Source organism: Sprattus sprattus, assembly GCF_963457725.1.
Source record: "Sprattus sprattus genome assembly, chromosome: 1".
NCBI classification, from domain to species: Eukaryota; Metazoa; Chordata; class Actinopteri; order Clupeiformes; family Clupeidae; genus Sprattus; species Sprattus sprattus.
The window spans coordinates 13,082,346-13,100,916 of NC_137920.1; positions in this window are offsets into that span (position 1 = coordinate 13,082,346).

Here is an 18,571-nt window from a genome sequence, read left to right on the forward strand (position 1 = left end):
ACATAGTAAGCTCGCACATTTATGTATCAACTGTTAGATTTGTTATACAAACTGTCAGATGTTTCATTGTTTCAGAATTTCAGTAAAGATGGTGCGAACACACTGTTATTCTACCGTTGTTGAAACACATTACACAGTAGACTCTTTCTTTCTGTCCTAGAGTGGTTAAATTAATAATTATGTTAAGAAATATGTACTGACATCAAGAAGGGACTTTTAGCCACTGCATTGAGTAGAGAATCAAGTTAATTAAAGGTAAAGGACTTTGTTTCGGGTGTCTGACCCAAGGGCAAGGCAAAAGGCTGTAAAAAGAGAGCCACTTGTGAAATCTGCAGCAAGATCACCCAAGCCTGCTTCACAGCAAAAGGGACGAGAACACAGACCAAGAGAACGTCAAGCCTGAGAAAGGACAAAGCTCTGCCAGCGGACACTCAGCTCAACAAAAAGATGCGCCAGCTAAGAGTGAAGTCACGGTAGTCAGCGGGGCCGGAGGCAATAATTGCATCCTGTCTATCGTGCCCCTGCGTATCAAATCCAAGAGGAGCAACAGGACAATAGAGACGTATGTGTTCATGGTTCTGCTAAGTTTCGCTCTGAAAGGTTGATGAGACAGCTTGGCGTCCATGGTAAGAAGACTCAAGTGCTACTCCGTACTATGGGCCAGGAGAAACCTGTGTCCTGCTACGTGCTCTCAGATCTGGAAGTGTGCGGTCTGACAGAGAACAAGTACATAAGCCTGCCAGACGTCTACACCCACACAGACATACCTGTAACGAAAGACAATGTTCCTGATGAGAAGGACTTGGGATGGCCGTATCTGCATAAAGAAGTACGGATACCACAGATCGATGCAGATGTTGAGATATTAATTGGAATGAACACTCACTCTGCGATGGAGCCGTGGAAGATAATCCACAGCCAAGATGACGGGCCATACGCAGTAAAGACGACTCTCTGGTGGGTCTTTAATGGCCCGCTCAAGAAATGTGACGAACAAGTCGGCCGAGACGATTTCGAGTAAAACACAATTGAAGTTTTTTTTTTCAAAATTAGTGATTTTCGTTTTTTTGCAGAATGTGCAAGTTGAAGTCATGAAGAAGCCACTCCATGTTTCAGATAACAGTATTGGTTACCTTAAAAGTATACATTTAGTCGTTGAAGTTGGTACAGTTTGGATAAATTCAGCTTCGCTCTCGTCGCGCTTGAGGGAGTGTTACCTAATTTCCATATGAACTGCAGAATCGCGTTTGTTATTTTTTTCGACCAATCAGCTGCACATTACAAGCGATACACATGGCTACTTATACAGCATCATACTCCACTACTCTTATCCGAAGTTAAAAACATGTAATCTACTTCGGGAGCATTTTACTCCCCTGCAATCTCTACCTTCAGAGACAGACTGCAGGAAAGGTTAACAAACGGAATGAAATAGCTACACATTACACACGCTATGCTTTAATAAAACTCACGTTTTATGAGACACCATAGGCTCAACAGACAAGTCTTACCATTGAAGATCTTTCTGCACTCAGACGTTCGTTCTGAAAACTATCTACATGATACATCCAACCAGCGAGGTTTATCCATGTTGTGGAGAACGAGAGTGTCATCATCAGAGTTGCATCATATTTCATTAAAACTTCACACTTCTTACATTGGACTTATCCACCAGCCTAATTACAATCTGCATTGTCTACTTAGCAAAAATATCTCCATACAGTGGATTTCCCTTCGTTGAGTATCATTTTAAACTTTCCAGATGACTGTATTGCCCCCGCTCGTCAAGTGAAACGTGTCCAGAAACAAGGCTCTTTTGTCTGGATAGCCAGAGCTAGCATAACAGCCATTCAAATCCAATGGTAATGCTACCTAGCTAGGTTTGCTAACTGTCGGTATCCATCGTTAACTTGTTAATCGTTAACCATCATGTCACTGGCTTTAATTTGAGAATGGCATGTTAGTAGTACATTTAGTAGTTCATTTAATACCAGTACACTTGATTCATTACTGCTGATGTGTTACTTATATGTTACTTATTAGCAGCTAGCTACCTAGCCACTGTGTCCCAATGTGTTTTCAGTTAGTGTTAGCGGCAAGCTAGCTGTATAGTTGAGTTGAGCTTCAGTTAAGACGCTGCATAGGCTAACGTACCTCATTATCACATTCGATGTATTACAAACAAAAATAACATATTTCAGAAGTGACAGGTGTGTAGACAATGTATGAAGTCTTGTTTGACTCTCAGCAGGACTGTTCTTACAGTATTTTCCAATTTGTTTTGTACAGTCGCAAAATGGCAACAAAGTTGACGACGACCTATTATCCCGCATTGATTTAAAATGCCGTTGGAAATAAAGAATTTACACCGAACGTCGCAAAATCAAAATTCTACTATTTGTATCAGGCTGGTTTGTACACGCAGTATTACAACACTATCTTATACACTTCAATACGCTGTATATGTGCCATTTTTGCTACAAAGCTAATTTAAATACCCCTTTTGGGCAGGGACTGGTGTTCTGAGCACAACCTCAGTCTCAACATTAAGAAAACAAAAGAGATGATCATTGACTTCCGGAAGTCTTCCCAGCATAATCACCATCTCCCACTCTACATCAACGGTGAAGAGGTTGAGCGTGTCACCTCTCTAAAGTTTCTGGGTCTGACACTGACGGAGGAGTTGTCCTGGGTCAAAAACACAGCTTCCGTTTTAGGGAAGGCCCAGCAACGCCTCTTTTACCTCCGGAAGTTGAGGAAAGAACACCTTCCTCAGAGGCTGCTGTACAATTTCTACCGCTGCGCTATAGAGAGTGTGCTTACATACTGCCTGAATGTATGGTCCTACAGCTGTACAAAGGCGGAGCAGGCAGCCATCCAGAGGCTGATTAAAACAGCGGGAAGGATCATTGGAGTAGAGCTGCCCGACATCTTGTCCATCTCCTCCTCCCGTTGCCTGCAGCGCTCTAAACGCATCCTCACAGACCCTTCTCATCCTGCCCATCATCTGTTCCTGTTACTCCCATCAGGGAAAAGGTTCAGATCAAAAAAGGCACGCACCTCCAGGATGGCAAAGAGCTTCTATCCCTGTGCAATAAGGCTCCTCAACAGCTTACCCACCCCACCCCCCCACCCCCCTTCATCTCCCCCCGGCCCAGCCCGCCCCTCCCCCCTTGGACTGTGCACTCTAACACTTGATGCACCTTAATATGGAAATATGGAGATATGGAAATATATTGCATTTATTATTTTTATTATTATTATTTTATGTATGATATTTATGAATCTATTTATTAATTGTTATTTATTATTATTTAGCTGTGTAAGAAGTCTGGTTGCCTCTACTGTCTCGTTGTCTTTGTGGCAATGACAAATAAAGTACTTTGAACTTTGAACTTTGGACTTAAGTTTTCTGAAATCCGGGATCCTGGTTGACACCGAAATCAATATTAAGTAACGTGTACCAGCGCTTGCGGGATAATAGGTCGGGCTATGATAAAATTATTAGTCTTCAGTGACACCTAGGGGGAAGGGCTACAGATACCAGATGTCAGTGTGACATCTGTGAGGAGGGCTAATCCCAATGAGATGCAAATGAGCACAACTGTCTTCCCTTTGTCCCAGGTGAGGTGATTCAGACAATCTTAGAGGTGTATACATTCAAATGATCACAATTTATACAAATATTACCAGATTTACATGAGTGAGACATCATTGGATAGCTTTACACTTACACTTTCAGAATCTGTGAATAACTTAAAATGTCTCAAAACGACTTGTGGCTGGTTAAGCCATGCCTGGTCACATATCTGAATAAGTTATATGAAAACTACTCACTTTAGAACTGAAGGAACTGGTTCACTGCTGAAGTTAAGAGGGTCAGGCAGGGACCAGTCACTCTTCATGGACACACAGCTGGGCACTGTAGATGGAGGTCTGTGTGTTGAAGGGACCGGTCATTTGAGATTCATAGTTAATAAGGATATGCCATAGTCAATAAGTAAATGTTCTTATACCTAGTTATAAATGTCACTTTTATTGGTATTTCACTAGCATGTAAGCATTCCTGGGTAAAGGTACTTTGGGTTGACCTGAGGACGGAGGTGAGAGACTTGCACCTTCCCTCCCCCCCAGGTCAAGACAAAGAGTCAGTAGGCATGGCCTATTTGAATAGAAGGTAACACCCATACACTTAGTGTATTTAACAGACAGTCTTTGAATGAAAATTTAGATATGCTGAAGGTAAAGCGCTGAGAGGCCGTCATTGTTCAAGAATAAACCTGGATCATGATTGATTAAATCCAGGACTAGTCTCCAATATATATGGTATAAAACGAATTACCATTAGTGTATGTTGTCAACAAACACAAAGAGAGACATGAAACCAATCAACGTAGACTAATTTATCTGTGGAATGAATTAACGTGTCACACTTAATGGTATGAAACAATATATATACAAAGGCAGAATATATCTTTCTCTCTCTCTCTCTCCCTCTCTCATACACTCACACCCAAACACAGACACATTTCTAAGTTATCCAGTTATCTTATCTGACTAATCCTTTTTCATAATCGTTTGTGTGTGTGTGTGTGTGTGTGTGTGTGTGTGTGTGTGTGTGTGTGTGTGTGTGTGTGTGAGAGAGAGAGAGAGAGAGAGAGAGAGAGAGAGAGTGTGTGTGTTTGTATGTCTGTCAGTGTAGAATTGCATATGACAACACTGGCATATCTGAATAACTTGTATGAAAAATACTCACTTTAGAGCTGATGGAACTGGTTCACTTCTGAAGTTAAGAGGGTCAGGCAGGGACCAGTCACTCTTCATGGAAACGCAGCTGGGCACTGGAGATGGAGGTCTGTGTGTGTGTCGTCTACAAACACAAGGAGAGACATGAAACCAATGAACATAGACTTATTCATCTGAAGAATGAATGAATGTGTTTACACTTAATGGTAAAAAAACAATATACACCAAGGAAGAATAACTCTCTCTCTATGACAATGACAGTGCAATAGATTAATCTGCAGCTATCTCTCTCTCTCTCTCTCTCTCTCTCTCTCTCATACAATCACACACAAATACAAACATTTCTAAGTTATCCAGTTGTCTTATCTGACTAATTCTCTTTCAAAATCGTTTGTGTGTGTTTGTAAGTGGGCATGTGTGTGTTTGTGTAGTGTGTGTCTGTGTGTGCGTGTGTGTGTGTGTGTGTGTGTGTGTGTGTGTGTGTGTGTGTGTGTGTGTGTGTGTGTGTGTGTGTGTGTGTGTGTGTGTGTGTGTGTCTTTGTGTGTGTTTGTAGGAGTGCATCAGTGTCTGAGTTTGTGTGTGTGTGTGTGTGTTTGTACATATGGTAGGGGTGGGAATAACATGTTACGATTCACAATTCAATATTTTTTCCTGCAACATATCATAACATAAGTAAAGAAGAAGATAAAGTTAACAGGAATTTATTTATAGTGCAAAAACTTAGGACATCACAAAAAAATGTCATCACTATCACGTAATCTCAGCAGACATAGCTCTCGTGCCATCTGCTGAGATAACGTGAGAGTGATGACATTCATAGTGATGTCCTAAAGTTTTTGCACAATAAATAAATCCACCTCAATCCATAGGCATCTCAGACCCACGGCCAGCTACCAAGCCAAACATGCTTACTATCAGCTCTCTAAATCAAGCATTCTGATGGGTGGACTAGTGAGATAAAAGTAAGAGGGGTCAAAAGTGGTGCAAACAGTGCTGGCTGATGTCGGAAGACAACTTTAAGATCCACAGTGTATTGGACTTAAACTAGGGCTGGGCACTTAAGCAATTTCAAATCAAAATTATGATTTTGCTTTCCAACAATTACCAAAACAGCAATGGAGTATTTTGCTGCATTACATGTCACAATGATGCTCTCGTTTTTTATAAATCCAGTGCACCCCTTTCATATTCTATTAAGATCATGTTCATGTCGACACTAACAAGCAGCCATTTTGCCATAATCAAGCAGCCCTAGTATATAGTTTGTGGCAACATCAACTGTGCGGCTGATGAAGGACCTGGGCATCAGTGGACACATCTTACGCCAGGCCATCAAGGAGCTGTCCAGGCTGGCAGAGCAGAGTAGCCAGTGGCATTGGCTGAAAAGGAAAGACCCTAGCTGGTCTTCGAAATAAGTAGGCTGGGCAGATGCAGAGGGGGGTGCTTCTGGGATGTCAGTATGCACTGCTGAGCCTTCTGGAGACGTTGTTGGGTTAAATCAGCAAAACGTTGGTGAAAGTGGGACCCCGCTTGACAACCCCTGTGAAGTGTCTGTCCAGCTGTCTCAACATCACGATGCGCAAGTCTTTCAATGCTAAGGTATGTGGTCAAGTGCAAGCCTGGCTCAGGGAGTAGGACGCCCCTGCCTTGCAGAGTACGAAGGCACTTTGGAATTAAAATCATGTCCTGTGTTTTCGAAATCATTCACTCTGGAGTCATCCAGTGACTGCCCTGAATAGAATGGCTGACAACATGGGAAAGACCATAGGGCTGCTGGAAAGACAGCTGACAGGAGGAACGTAACATCTGCAAAGGGCCTGAAAATACATCAAGGAAGAAAGAAGTGCTTGAAGGAGGGACAACAGGGACCTCACATTGATTCGTACTTCTTGAGAAGTCAATCAATTCAGTCGAATGAAGTTCAGCGACTGGAACCTCACCACAGTTCGCAGGACATCAGCCCCCATGAAGAAGGAAACTCAAGCACAGTGCCGGAGGCAGAGGAATGTATTGAGCCCATCTAGCCGAAACCAGCAATCGAGAGGAAGATCAGTGGAAACAGACCCCAGGTGAAATGGCCTGGAGCCTCGGAGAAGAAACAATGGGAGACGATAAACAGGGATCTGACCAGTGTCCTACAAAGCATGAGTGGCACAGTTGAAAGAAAGCTTGACAAAATGTCGTCTACTCATATGGAGCAGAACTGTATGGAGTAAGGACCAAGCAAGCTAAGCAACCAGCACTAGAGAACAAGTCCAGACGACAACAGTAGATCAATCAACTCATTCGGGAGGGTAGGCAACTCAAGAAGCAGTGGAGGAAGGCTTCTGATGCCGAGAAGGAGGGCATCAACATCCTGCAGGGAAACATCAGAAGCCGACTCACCACTCTGAGACGAGCCGAGAACGGAAATCTCGAAAAAAGAAAGAATGCGCAAGAGCACGGTTCTTCATGGACCCCTTCAAGTTCGTGAAAACATTATTCACCAAAGAGAAGGGAGGAAACCTGAAAAAATCAAGGCAGGAGTTGGAAACCTACTTGGAAACAATGTATGCAGATGACCAGAGGCACGAGCAGTCAGCTATTCCATTGGACATTCCACCAATCGAAGAACCTGAACATGAAATGGACATCAAACCTCCCAAATGGAATGAGGTGGAACATGCAGTGAAGCGGACGAGAGCTTCATCAGCCCCAGGGCCAAATGGAGTTCCGTACCGAGTCTATAAGAATGCTCCAGATGTTCTTCGGCTTCTGTGGAGACTAATGATAGTGGCCTGGGAGAAGGGAATCGTGCCTAAAGCAAGGAGCAGGGCAGTAGGAGTTCTGATTCCGAAAGAGAAGGAGTCCATGGATATCAGCCAATTCCGGCCTATCAGTCTGCTCAATGTAGAGGGTAAGATTTTCTTCAGCGTCACAGCTCAGAGGGTGTCCAGGTATCTGGAGAAAAACAACCTTGTGGATACATCAGTCCAAAAAGCCGGCATCCCAGGGTTCTCTGGTTGCCTTGAACACACCAGCATGATTTGGCAGCAAATTCAGTCTGCTAAGAAGGAAAAGAGGGATCTCCATGTTGTTTTTCTCGACCTCGCTAATGCGTTTGGATCAGTCCCCCACAGTTTCATCTGGGCATCCTTTGACTTCTTCAGGATACCCAAGACCATTAAGCACCTTGTCAAGTCCTATTTTCAAGATCTTCAGCTCTGTTTCACCACGCCAGACTTTACCACCACATGGCACCACATGGAGATTGGCATAATGGCAGGATGTACCATCTCCTCGTTGGCTTTCACCATGGCGATGGAAGTCATCATAAGAGCCTCCAAGTGGGTGGTGGGCGGTGAGCGGCTAACAACTGGAATCCGACTACCACCCATTAGAGCCTATATGGATGACATGACAACCATGACAAACACAGTAACATGTATCAGGCGCCTCCTAGGGAAGCTTCAACAGAACATAACTGGGGCCAGAATGAAATTCAAGACATCCAAATCAAGAAGCATCTCCATAGTGAAAGGCAAACTGGTAGAACAAAGGTTCTTCATCGACCAAGAACCTATCCCAACGGTCACTGAAAAGCCAATTAAAAGTCTCGGAAGATGGTACGACTCAAAGCTCAAGGACTCAGACCAGGCACATGAACTCAGGCAAGAACTCACTAAAGGCCTTGATGTCATTGACAAATCCATGCTACCTGGCAAGCTGAAAATCTGGTGCCTGCAGTTCGGACTGCTACCTCGCCTTATGTTGCCTCTAACTATGTATGACATCACTCTCACAAGAGTTGAGAAGATGGAGAGGATGATCAGCTCTCGTCTCAGAAAGTGGTTTGGGGCCCCTCGATGCCTAAGTAGTGTAGCCCTGTATGGTCAAGAGACACTGTTATCCGAGCTACTGCCCCGACACTGGCAACAGGGAGGAAGTGGACTGTTAAGAACGCGGTACAGCAGGCAAAATCTGCTCTCCACCACAGTGACATCGTGGGCCAAGTGCAACATGGAAAAAGTGGCTTGGTGATGGATGATAAGCGACCCTGCTGGAGCAAAGCAGCCTCTCGGGAGCGGAGGAAGATGGTAGTGGCCGAAGTCCGCCGACAGGAGGAAGCGAGCAGGTGTGCTAAGGCTGTATTGCAAGTAAAACAGGGCCAGTGGATAAGATGGGAGAGTGTGGAAAAGTGAAACATCAGCTGGAAGGACATGTGGGAGATGGAGACAAGTAGGATAAGTTTCCTTATTCGATCCACCTACGACGTCCTCCCTACACCTACAAATTTCAACCAATGGCTGGGTGAAGATCCATCATGCCCCCTGTGTTCAACACCAGCCACACTCAGACACATCCTTGTTGGGTGTAAAGTGAGCCTCTCCCAAGGACGGTACACCTGGAGGCACAACCAGGTACTCAAGGGCCTGGCAGCAACTCTGGAAAGCAGGAGAACCACCATCAATGCCTTGCCGCCCAGAGTAACCAACTCAGCCAACCCAGTTGCGTTCGTTTGAGAAGGTCAACAAGGACAGCGGAAATTTCCACCAAAAGCCAGGTTAGGTGAACTGGAGGCAGCCAGAGACTGGCAGATGCCGGTGGATGTGGACCAACGACTCACAGTTCCATCAGAGATCGTCATCACCAACCTGAGGCCTTACCTAGTCCTGTGGTCCAACTCAGAGCGCAAAGTGTACTTTGTGGAGCTTACAGTCCCTTGGGAGGATGCTCTGATCTTGCAGCAGAGGCAGAACAGCGGGGCTGGAGAGCAAAGGTCTGCCCAGCAGAAGTTGGATATCGGGGCTTTGGGGCAACATCAACTGTGCGGCTGATGAAGGACCTGGGCATCAGTGGACACATCTTACACCAGGCCATCAAGGAGTTGTCCAGGCTGGCAGAGCGGAGTGGCCAGTGGCTTTGGCTGAAAAGGAAAGACCCTAGCTGGTCTTCGAAATAAGTAGGCTGGGCAGAGGGGGGTGCTTCTGGGATGCCAGAATGCACTGCTGAGCCTACTGGAGACGTTGTGGGGTTAAATCAGCTAAACGTTGGTGAAAGTAGGACCCCGCTTGACAACCCCTGTGAAGTGTCTGTCCAGCTGTCTGAAATAAAGACATGCGCAAGTCTTCAAATGCTAAGGTATGCGGTCAAGTGCAAGCCTGGCTCAGGGAGTAGGACGCCCCTGCCTTGCAGAGTCCCAAGGCACTTTGGAATTTAAATCATGTCCTGTGTTTTCGAAATCATAGTCCAGCATGGAGAGAAAGAGAGAGTAGAGGCGTTTACCCTATCATAGGATTCCACAGTGTATTGTACTGCGACCAGGGCTGGGCAGTTAAGCTAATTTCGAGTATTTTGCCACATTCCATGTCTTTGAGCAAGGTTGTGTTTAAGTGAGTAAATTCATGATTTCTGTACTCACCCTGCATTGGTCTGTGTTGATGTACTGCTCAAGTTTCCAGGATCATCCCTGTCCTGGTCATTCTTCATGGTCTCAGAGCTGTTAAGTGCAGACTCTGGTCTGAGTGTCGTACTGTGACCTGCATCTTCCTCTACGTCTTGATACATTTCAGTTGTCTCACTAGGCCAGAACAGCAGAAAACATGTAATACAGAATTAGTTAATAAACTGAAATTACATTAAAGCCCTGTATAATCCACAAATATATGCTGTTAATTTACTAGAACATTGCAATAGATTCATCTGCAGCTGAACTATTTTGACATGCATCAATGTAATTGTCAGGTACTTGTCTGACTTCTGTCTTATTACCAAAGGCGTTTGGAACCATCAATCATGTCAACTGCCAGAGAATGATTAACAGAGTTTGGTGACCAAATAGCCCACAGTCACAAGATAACTGTGCTGCTTGTAGAAGGGTGACCATGATTCTGGTAAATATTAAAGTTATTATTTACAGCCAAAAGTAGAATAGCCACTTCATTTATATGCTCAGTGCATTAACATACACTGGGCCCTAATTGCATAGGGCAATGACCTCAGCAAACAGGCTTTGTGCAGCAGTGACAGGCCCAGTGAGAATAGGCAGAGATACCTATATTTGAAATTAGGGCCACTGTGTCAAAATTGGGAGAAATGGGGAAATATCAAATGCTTAAATACACACTTTAGTCTGAACGCAGCTGTTTTGTTTTTTACTTCAGCCACCTGCTGTATCAAAGATTGCTCTCATACAGGGGCTGGAAATATAGAACTTACTGGAAATCAGCACAAGGAAATATTAAACATTTCATCATGGATAACTTTCACAGGCTGGTAAAAACCTGATTTACAGTCTTGATAACGCTATGTCCTACAAGCACCTTATGACCTTTGAACTCAACGTGAGCTACGCTGATAAGAGAGAGATGGCATGAGTCACCATGCTGATCCGGATTCAGCCTCTCTCCTCTGGTTCTACCAGATAACCTCACACAGAACTGAACTTGCTTTAAATGAACTAATTTACACATGGAACTCCTACAATGATTGCTCTCAGACCCATGCTTATGTTTTGAAATTTGCAAGATGATTTTTCCAAGTTATTAAAGCTTCAGCTTTAAGTCATGAACAGTGTATTTTGTCATGCAAGCCATGTTGCCCATCAATGAAATTAAGATCCACTGTGTCAACAATGGAAGAAAGAAAATGTCAAATAATGTTTCAATACAGACTCTAGTCTCAAACTCTCCAACGTACAGCCTGACCTTGGGGACCTATTCTATGTATGAAAATAATTAAAGTTAAGGTTTCATTCTTTTCACAGTCTTCCACTGTACAAGTTTTGTTTTCTACTTCAGCCACCTGCTGTAACAAAGATGGCTCTCGTCCAAGGGCTGTAAAAAGCTCTAAATGGAACTTACTGGAAATCAGCACACGGAAACATTAACCCTTTCAGCATGGATAACTTTAACACGCTGGTAAAAACCTGATTTACAGTCTCGATAACACTGTGTCTACAAGCACCTCATGACCTTTAAACTTAATTGTGAGATACACTGATAAGAGAGAGACTGCATGAGTCACTATCATAGGCTGTTATGATGGTACGATGTAATAAACTCAATGAACCCATTATTAAATAAAGAGAAGAGATGACAATTCAGTACTACGACAACATGACATAACATGTCCTAGAATATCTAAATAAAATGGTTTCAGTTGTTTATGCAGATAAAACATTTGGACGTTCAACAAACTCCATCAATTAGTGAAGGTTCTTCAACCACTTCACCGGCGCCATCCTTAGATCAAGGGGACGGATCAGTCCAGGTGAAAGGAGCAATATACAAGCAACCTTTTTACATCTGAGATACGCTGATAAGAGAGACTACATGAGTCACCATGATGAGTCAGCCTCTCTCCTCTGGTACTACCAGATAATTTCCCACAGACACACAACACTGACCTCAGCCAAACAAAATGATAAATGCCAGCATTATTTAACATATCTTCTCCCTTTCTCTCTCTGAAATTGATGTATACTAACAAAAATGTTCTCTCTCCCTTATAGCATGTTCCAATTGCTGATTGCACCCCCACCTCTCCTCATCTACGCATATGGACAGCCGAACTCTAACCACTCACTTTGTTCCTTTTCTTTCCCTCCTAATCTAGACTACCTCCGCCATGGGACGCTTCTGTAGTCTCTCCACCTGGTCTACCTGTAGAAACCCTCGGCCAATTGCACCCACCGCCACCGCACTGCCGTACACTTACTCTACCCCATACCCTACGCTAGCATTTATATACAATATACATTTTTGCCACCACTGAAATGTTTCTCTGTCCCTACATTCCTTACCTCTGTAACAGTAACCCTATGAGCAGAGTGTATACCCACTAAACTGGTCTTGCCTATATCATATATTTACCACCAGATGTCTGTATATATACTATGTACAACGACCAAATGCTGGCTGTGTACAACCCCTGTTGTTTCCCTTCCCCTTCTGCCACACAACCCTCCCCCTTCCCCCCTTCCTATCTCCACCCAGCCGACCTCAAGCAGATGGGTCCCCCCTTATGTGCCGTGGTTCTGCTTAAGGTTTCTTCCTGCCTAACAGGGAGTTTTTTTCTTGCCCCTGTTGCCATTGTGCCTGCACTAAGGGGGTTCAGGCTCTGGGCTCTGTAAAGCGCCTAGAGACAATTGTATTGTTATGGTGCTATATAAATAAAATTGAATTGAATTGAATTGAATTATACTGGGACACGACACAGTGATAGTTAGAGACATGAGTCTAAACACAGCCAATCACACATACCACACAGACTAAGAATGATTTGAAGTGTAGCACAAATTCTGAAACATGATCTCGAAGCTGAAACACACAAGCCAACTTGTGTGCACACATGAACTTACACCCACACACACACACACACATAATTCTCAAAATCACTTGCACACACCCTTCTGTTGCTGTATATCCTGCTGTCTCTTGCTGACCTTTGATTGGCCACCAGCTATGCTTAATGACAAACACACACACACATTTTTAGGTTATCCAGTTATCTTATCTGACGAAATGTCTTCCATAATCGTTTGTGTGTGTGTGTGTGTGTGTGAGAGAGAGAGAGTGTGTGTATGTCTGTCAGTGTAAATTGCATGTGACAACACTGACGTATCTGAATAACTTATATGAAAACTACTCACTTTAGAACTGATGGAACTGGTTCACTGCTGAAGTTAAGAGGGTCAGGCAGGGACCAGTCACTCTTCATGGACACACAGCTGGGCACTGGAGATGGAGGTCTGTGTGTATGTTGTCAACAAACACAAAGAGAGACAAAAAACTAAATCAACATAGACTCATTTATCTGTGGAATGAATTAATGTGTCACACTTAATGTTTTAAAACAATATATTCACCTAGGCAGAATAACTCTCTCTCTCTCTCTCTCTCTCTCTCTCTCTCTCTCTCTCTCTCTCTCTCTCTCTCTCTCTCTCTCTCTCTCTCTCTCTCTCTCTCTCTCTCTATCTCTCTCTCCCTCTCTCTCTATATATCTCTCTCATACACATACACTCACACATAAACACACACATTTCTGACTAATCCTCTTTCATAATCGTTTGTGTGTGTTTGTAAGTGTGTCTGTGTGTGTGTTTGTAAGAGTGCAACAGTGTGTGTGTTTGTACATATGGTAGGGTTGGGAATAACAGGTTGCGATTCACAATTCAATATTTTTTCCTTCAACACATCATAACATAAGTAAAGAAGAAGAAAAAGTTAACATGGATTTATTTATTGTGCAAAAACTTAGGACATCACTATAAATTTCATCACTCTCAGCAGACATAGCTCACAAGTCATCTCCGCTATACGCATCTCAGACCCACGGCCAGCTACCAAGCCAAATATTCTTACTACCAGCTCTCTAAATCAAGCATTCTAATGGGTGGACTAGTGAAATAATACTAAAGTGAAGGAACAATAATTTAAGATGTATAGCTCATAAGGATATGCCATAGTCAATAATTAAATGTATCTTATACCTAGATGTAATTGTTACTTTTATTTGGACTTACGTTAGAATGTTAACATTTCTGGTTAAAGAAGAGAGATTATCCTGAGGGAGTGTATTGAAAGTGTCATGAAAGTGTCAGCAAATGGCTCAGAGAATTGTGTCTCCAAGACCTCGTGAATATAGAAAGTGACACCCCTTGCTCTCAGAGAGCATTTAACATAAATCCTTCAATAGATAATCAGATATATCTGAGGTAAAGCTCTGAGTGAGTGGAACTCAGGCTCTGTCTCACAATGGTGGCCACCTTTGTTCAAGATTAAACCTGTTCCTGACTGACTAAATCCAAGACTGGGTTTTCAAATATATGGTATGAAATGAATTACTATAAGCAGTAAAGGTAAAACAGGCAGAATAGTGAACAGGCACTTGGACAAACAGTAATGGCAAAGGGGGCAAGGCATGGAATTGGACATTGTTGGCTGATGTCGGAAGACAACTTCTGAACACAGACTCATTTAATTTTCATGTGCAGTATATAACCAGACACCCTTATTAACCTTGATGTAGTTATTTCACGATACTGAAGATAGAAGTGTGATATATAGTGTAATATATACACTACCGTTCAAAAGTTTGGGGACACTTAGAAATGTCCTTATTTTTCAAAGAAAATAACTGTTTTTTTCAAAGAAGATGACATTAAATTAGTCAGAAATACACTCTATACATTGTTAATGTGGCAAATGAATATTCTAGGTGGAAATATCTGGTTTGTAATTCAATATTTACATAGGTGTATAGAGGCCCATTTCCAGCAACTATCACTCGGGTGTTCGTATGGTACATTGTGTTTGCTAATCCCCTTAGAAGACTCATGGATGACTAGAAAACCCTTGAAAACCCTCGTGCAATTATGTTAGCACAGCTGAAAACTGTTTTGCTGGTGAGAGAAGCTATAAAACTGGCTTTCATTTGAGCTAGTTGAGTATCTGGAGCATCACATTTGTGGGTTCGGTTATACTCTCACAATGGCTCGAAAAAGATAACTTTCATGTGAAACTCGCCAGTCTATTCTTGTTCTTAGAAATGAAGGCTATGCCATGTGGGAAACTGAACTTTTCCTACAACGGTGTGTACTACTCTCTTCAGAGAACAGCAGAAACGGGCTCTAACCAGAGTAGAAAGAGAAGTGGGAGGCCCTGGTGCATAACTCAGCAAGAAGACAGGTATATTAGAGTGTCTAGTTTAAGAAAAAGACGCCTTACAGGTCCTCAACTGGCAGCTTTTAAAATGGTACCCGGAAAACGCCAGTGTCACCTTCTACAGTGGAGATACGACTGAGATGCTGGCCTTATAGGCAGTGGCAAAGAAAAAGTTATATCTGAGACTGGCCAATAAAAAGAAAAACACAGACATTGGACAGAGGAAGATTTGAAAAAAGTGTGAATATGAAGTTTGAGTTTGAAAAATGTTCACACTTCTTCTTCCCGTCTATATATATATATATATATATTCAGTTTGTGTTTGTGTGAGCATGTGTGTGTGTGTATGTGTGTGTGTATGTGTGGGTTTTTGTGTGTGCGCGTGAGAGAGAGTGTGTGTGTACGTTTGTCTGTGTAGAATTGCATTTGACAACACTGGCATATCTGAATAACTTATATGAAAACTATTCACTTTAGAACTGATGGAACTGGTTCACTGCTGAAGTTAAGAGGGTCAGGCAGGGACCAGTCACTCTTCATGGACACACGGCTGGGCACTGGAGATGGAGGTCTGTGTGTGTGTCGTCTACAAACACAAGGAGAGACATGAAACCAATCAAAAAAGACTCATTTATCTGAAGAACGAATTAATGTGTTTACACTAAATGGTATAAAACTATATATGCACCAAGGAATAATAACTCTCTCTCTCTCTCTCTCTCTCTCTCTCTCTCTCTCTCTCTCTCTCTCAAGCTCTCTCTCTCTGTCTCTCATAGAATCACACACAAACACACACATTTCTAAGTTATCCAGTTATCTTATCTGAGTAATCCTCTTTCATAATCGTTTTTATGTGTTTGTAAGTGTAGGCAGCCCCGCCGACAGGGGGGGACAAACGGGTACGTTGTCCCGGGCCCTGGACTGGCCCTGGAACGGGGGGGGGGGGGGGGGCGGGGGGCCATAACTGGACCCCCATGAAGTTGGGATTAATTATTGCATGTATACTTCAAAATGTGTTGATTTAGAGAAGAAAAGTGCTTTATTTGCATTCAATTAATGACTACTAGATTGTTTGCCTTCATTGCCCTTGAAAAAATAATAACCCCCTATCACCCCTATGCCAAAATGGTTTGGTCTTTGGAGAAGAAAAAAGACGACATCATTCCATTAGTGGCAAGGGCATAGGTTTGCATAGGGTTGGTAGGGACTAGTTACGACCGAAGTTTGGGAAAGACAAAAGAGTCCCTACCAATATTTTGTTAATTTGAGAAAAAATGATTTTGCACAATATATTTGCAAACTCATTCGTATTATTATCAATACAATGTTCGTCGCCCAGAAGAGTTATACATACATTTCTAAGTTTTCCAATGCGCCCTCGAGGCTGTGAGACAAGATGTAATTTAATTGGCTGAAGTGGCAGAGTCAGAAACACTACGTGAATCCTGAAAGAGTTCTGCTAGCAGTCTGATACGGTAATCTACTAAATACGCCAGGAAATAATACTGCCTCATATCAGTATTTCGTTTGGTCTCAGCATTGATATTTTGACCCTTTTGTGGTCTGTAGATAGGGAAAAGACACCTAAAAAGAAAAGAGATCCCAAGTGTGTTTTCCACCCATAGAGTAAGGAGCTATCAAAAAGCCCAGGTCGCTGTTAGTTAGTCGGAAAACTACCCACACTGCGAAGCTGCTAACCCTAAATTGCCACCCATTGTACAATGGAAACATGTTTTGAAAGTTGTTAGTGTGAAGAGCATGTAACTTTTGCTTGCATTACATCTCGTCTTGTTGAAGCCAGAAGGAAAAGCGACCCTACCCACCTAATTAAACAATGCTAGTTCAGTCTAGTACCAGCAGCCTAGCAACTCATAATAAGGGTGACCAGATGTCTTTTTACCTGGGTATATCTTTTCGAGACCTAAAAAATGAGTCCGGCCGGGATTCTAAAAACGTCCGGGATTTTGCCTTAATAGCAATCTAGTTATAACGTCCTTAAAAGTTTTGGAACGTGTATCTCCCTTCTTCCGCGAGCTCTGACTGTAGAGAACTGTCATTTGGTGGACCACTTTCCCAGTGTTGTCAGATAGGATAATCATCCTCCAAATACGATCATTTTGAGTCTGATAAGATACGCCATTTCCAATTCCGTTGCGGGAGAGGAGTTGAAGTGTCCTCTTTTTCACAAACTCAAATCTGGTCACCCTATAAACTGGTAGGCCTATATGAACCCTAGGATAGTAATAAAACTATCTCAGTTCCCTGTAATGTTTCGACCAATGTCAGCAGTCAACTAAGCATGGTTAGTGTCTATTGAATTGATGAATTGTTGTGCAGGAAAAACAGCAGCCTGAAGCTACAGATGTAGAGCAGGGTGAATATTAATCAGCATAAGGGGTTCAGATGAGACGTTGAATTGTCCATTTTGGTAAAGATTGCATTCAAATGCTGTTTTTTAAAGGGATGTTCAGACAATTTTACCAATGAATGTAATCAATCACACTGGCTATTTTGAGAATACATGTTATACTTGAAGGTAGTAAAAAGGTGTAATAAATTGGGATCCCCAAATGTATGCAGCATATAATTCATGAATACATTATTTCATTGCACTGCAATCCAGATGATGTAGGCTTAGTACAGCTCCATAAAACCTGAACCAATTACCTACATATTACAAATGAATTTCAGAACAAACAAATGCACTGCATGTACTTCTCATTAGGTAATTTTGTTCATTAAGGCAAGATTTGGAAATGCATTCAGGAAACTAAGAAATCCAGTGCATATGTAGTGCAGGTTGAGGAAGAAGCAGCTGGACCATCAGGGCTTCAGATGAGGTCTTACTCATGTTTGGGATATCCAAAAAGGACAACAAAAACATGTGATGTCAAGAAATGTGGAGAACATTTAGTTTTGTATTTAAACTAAGGGTTTATTATTCTTATTATGTTTAAATCAGTTCCAAGTTCCACAAGTTAGTACACAAATGTTAATATATTCTAATAAAGTTTGCCTGTTAAATATAACATCAACTACATTTTCTAATTTATGTTAGGGGTGGGGGTGTCTGCCGGGCAGTGTCCCTACCAATGCTGAGACCAAACCTACGCCCTTGGGTATGATTCTGAAAGCCATAACTTCACTCAGTCCATATCCATAGCCTATCCAATTAAAG